This window comes from Muntiacus reevesi, chromosome 3 (assembly GCF_963930625.1).
Source record: "Muntiacus reevesi chromosome 3, mMunRee1.1, whole genome shotgun sequence".
Classification (NCBI taxonomy): domain Eukaryota; kingdom Metazoa; phylum Chordata; class Mammalia; order Artiodactyla; family Cervidae; genus Muntiacus; species Muntiacus reevesi.
Genome location: NC_089251.1, coordinates 144,666,900 through 144,671,637, shown reverse-complemented (window position 1 = coordinate 144,671,637; position 4,738 = coordinate 144,666,900).

The window sequence follows — 4,738 nt, the reverse complement described above, 5'->3', positions numbered from 1 at the left end:
CAGTCAAAGTGTGGAGAAACTATCTCCCCAGATGCTCATGCTACTGCTGACTTACATGTGGCAAGGTAAGTATGCTTACTTCCCATACTGCATTTTTGTTGATTCAAATAAGGCTACAAATAGTATTATTGAAATGAATTGTTTAAAATGTGAATTGTTAAAGAGACATAAAAAGGTATTTCCTCCTCCTGAAACAATCATTGAACTTTATTTGGTGTTAGTAAGTCCCAGGCATATAGCTATACATAGAATTGACATGTTGCAAACTTTCTATCAGATTGTACCTAACCAAGATCATTGTCCTGTAGTCTTTATTATTTGGAAACATGTCGCTGAGTTCTGCGACTAATTGGTTTTATACCATCACACTAGATATTTAACCTGTTTGGGTTGAGGTTTCCTTTAACATGAATAACATGATAATTAAAATGATACAAATAACAGGATAATTTTCAAAGTTCCTATTTTGCTTATATTTCACAATTCCTATGTGAAAATAATAGCAATGGATCTTGAAAGTACACATTTTCATATTATTATGCTAATACATTAAGTTGTATACTAAAATCGAGATCAATTCTAAAGGCAAAAACATGCAAAGCTGAACATGGTAATTTGGTATCAAATAAATGCCACTTATATTTGTGTACAACCTTTCTTTCATCTAGGTGAAGATATTTTCCCACTTACTTTTTACATGTATGAAAAAATATTGTTCTTATGCATGACTTAAGAATGGGCAGAATTTGTATGATTAAGAGTTTGAGCTCTGAGATAAATCCAAATTCGGATTCTTATTCTGCTATTTACTGACTGCATGAAATCTAGTCAAATAATTTGACCTCTGTAAGCAAATATTCTTCTTTAAGATAAAGATCTCTTGCTTTTTGCCAGGGAATTCCCTGGGGCTCCAGTGGTTCGAACTCACTGCTTTCACTGCCATGGCAGGGGTTCAGTCCCTGGTGGGGGAACTAAGGTCTTGCAAGCCCCGCAGTGCAACCAAATAAAATAAATCTTTTAGTAGCCATGTCAGAAGATTGTTACAGAGGGATAGTTTTTTGCTGTTTTTATAGACAGCACCTCAAACTTGGGAACCAATGGAACTAATATTGGAATAACAATAGTTAATCTAATTGTATTAAACCAAAAAACCCCTTTTCTACTAAGCTACATTAAAGATATATTTGGCTTATGTGACATAATAATAAAACATGAATATGGTTACTAATAGAAGTCTACGATAGTCAAAAGTCAGTATTAAAGTGACTTAACAAAATTCCTGCTGATTTTATACCTGGCAGTTTCTGATTTGCAAAGTTTGGATATCACTTGTCAAATGAAGCCTGATTCTAATTAGTGGCTTTTTAAATAAAACATTAATTGAACACCCTTCCTCATGCATACTGTTAAAGGATCATTTTTTTCCCCTTTTAAGAATAGAAGGTTTGGTGTGTTTGTGTAGTCGCTTAGTCGTGTCCGACTCTGATTCTATGGACTGTAGCTTGCCAGGTTCCTCTATCCATGGGGATTCTCTTGGCAGGAACATTGGAGTGGGTTGCCATGCCCTCCTCTAGGGGATCTTCCTAACCCAGGAATCAAAGTGGGGTCTCCTGCATGGCAGGTGGATTCTTTACCAGCTGAGCTACCAGGGAAGCCCAGAAGGTATGGTAGTATATAACAAAGATGAATATTTCTCCTTATAAGCAACTGATTTTTCAAAACTATAACATTGGCCAACCCAGTACACCAAAATAATTTTTTTTTGTTTTTCAAAATAATTTTTATAAACAGATTTCAATGTTATTATCAGAAGTTCCCAGACAGTTTCACTTTGTAGGGCTGTTTGTCCAATTATGTGTATTTTATGTCAATTTGAAATTTGTACTTTCCTCCTGATAATGCTAAGCATTCCAAAATATGCATTGTTGACAACAGTTCCAAAATGGTCATTCTAAATTCGAAGAATATGAAAAACACTGGTCATCTATTCATAGAAAAGCTATTTATCATTTTATATAGAATAAAAACTTAAGTAACTAAAATTTCTACTCTAATAATCTCTAGGTAGTCATCACAGTCAGGTTTTATTTTCACAGTTTCCAATATAGGAAGATCATCATCTTACATAAGACCTGGAAGGCAGCTTTAAGAGGAAAATAAAATTAAACTTCTTAGCATATGAAAATATTATGCTTTCTGCCACAAGATACTTCTGAGCTATCATTTCTGATCTTTCTGTGCTGCTTCCCCTGCCAGAAATAAATTCCATCTTCACTTTCCCAACCACTTATCTGTTCAAATCTCGATCAGATGTCACTCTTCTACATGCCTTTCTTGGTGGCCACTTCCCTCCCCACAAAAGTAACTGCTCCTTTCTCTATGCTTCCTTTCTGCCTTAGATTCACATCTTTCTTTGCACTTAGGATACTGTTGTAACCAGTTTTTAATTGAGCATCTCCCATGTGAAAATGTGATCTTTTTGAAGGTAGTCTCCATATCTTATACATTTTCCCCCCTTCCCTCCACCCCAGCAGAGATCCTGGTACATGGTAGAAGTGAAGTGAAGTCGCTGTCGTGTCCAACTCTTTGCGACCCCATGGACTGTAGCTTACAAGTCTCCTCTGTCCGTGGAACTTTCCAGGCAAGAGTACTGGAGTGGGTTGCCATTTCCTTCTCCAGGGGATCTTCCCAACCCAGGGATGGAACCCGGATCTCCCGCATTGCAGGCAGACACTTTACCATCTGAGCTACCAGGGAAGCCATTGGACTGACTTTTTCAGCAATTGGAGTATGTTTTGTACCTAACTTTAAAATTAGGAAGTTTGTTGCCAAACAGAAATTTCTTAACACTTTGATGAGGTAAAAATAAGGATTAACATGTTTATGAACGGCAATACCATGGCAAGGCAGCGTAGATGACCCTGTACTGATCTGCAGGTCCCGAACACTGCACTGTCTGGTTCCCAAATTCCAGCTCTAGAAAAGCAGCTCCACTCACTTCTCCAAGCAAACCTTAGGAGCAAACAAGTCCACGGAAGGTCCCTGTCTCCAGTGTAACTAAAATGGAGGCAAATGGACTATCAAAAGGGACCCTCTACGTTTTTAAAGAAGACAAACAATGGGAGGTAGGAAAACACTATGTTTTAAAAGGACTTAAGTCTTCTAGCTTTCTCTTGGCCTCTCATGCTCTTCCTGTTTGGAGAGTAAGATCTGACTGCTTGAGTTACATAAGAGGTTTGGTAAGGATCAATCAGTCTTTCTCTAAGAGACTTGGCCACTGATACTACATCCTGCAAAGGAGAATCCCTAAACCATGAATGTATCCTGCGTTGGCACCATCATTAAGAGTAGGCTTGGAAACAGGACTTGATGCCACTTCCTTCTTTGTCCTTCATCTAGTAAACCCGCCTCTTTGAGCCTGTGTTAGGCGCTCAGTCAGTGTCCCACTCTTGGCAGCCCCATGGAGTCCATCAGGTTCCTCTGTCCATGGGATTCTCCAGGCAAGAATACTGGAGTGGGTTGCCATTCCCTCCTCCAGGGGAGCATCCCAACCCAGGCATCGAAGCCAGGTTTCCTGCACTGCAGATAGGTTCTTTACTGTCTGAGGCAGCAGGGAAGCCCTTCACCTTTATTTTAACCACCTAGGTTATGCATACTACATGTGAGCAGAACAGACTGGGCGAATTAAGAAAAATATTTTCTGTAACTCTGTTCTTAAGGTTCATTCAGAACCATCCAGAAGAGGAATATAACTTCATCTTCGTCCTTTGAAAACTAGGGTCAGGAGGGAGTCAGGTCCCTAAGGCGTGTGGCACAAAACCACTTGAACAGCACTGGACTGCCTCTGAACTCCTGTATACTGGAGGACTAACCATTCACATGGTTTAATCCACTGTCAGTCTGGCTCTCAGTGGCAGCCAGGTTGTTCTGGTTGTTTCCTAGACCTCTGTGATAGGAAACGTCATATGAGATACATGGCATTAGAGTCTAATGATGAGACCAAACTGATTTCCTGTTTATTATTTAGAGGCAGAGGTGCTCTGCTTGAGAAATACCAATCCATTAAAGTCACATTTTAAGACATTTACTTTACATATCTGGCATATAATAAATGGATTTAGATAAGTGCTAATGATACAAAAATTTTAGAATGTTTTTACCTAAAACTTACTGAAAGGTTCTGTCTGAAGAATTCTTATCTATACACAAGTGTAAGTGTGGGAGAGAGATTCCTGGTTACCATGAAATCTGTATGCTATTTCTAAAAGATTCTGACTTGTCTTTATGTATTTTTAAATCTTTTATTTATTATTTTTTTGGCCATGTTATACAGCTTGTGGGATCTTAGTTCTCTAATCAGGGACAGAACCCTGGCCCCCAGCATTGCAAACATGGAGTCCTAACCACTGGATCACTAGGGAATTGCCCTGACTTATCTTTGAAACAAAGTACTTCACTTAAAATATTTCAACAAACTCTTAATAACTGGCAACATCTACATGTTTTAATGTTCTGAATACTCACAAAGAACATTATTACAGAATAACTTTTTTACTAAACACAGATTGTATTTCTGATTTTTCTGTTAAAATTTATTACTTTTTAGATGCTTTTTTTAAACGCTAACTTTAAAAAATGAAGTTTCTCCCTCAGAAATAAAAATCTGAACAATTACTGAACTTTTTTAACACATACTTTTATAGGACTTCAAAAACAAATTGTAATTCAAACCAATACC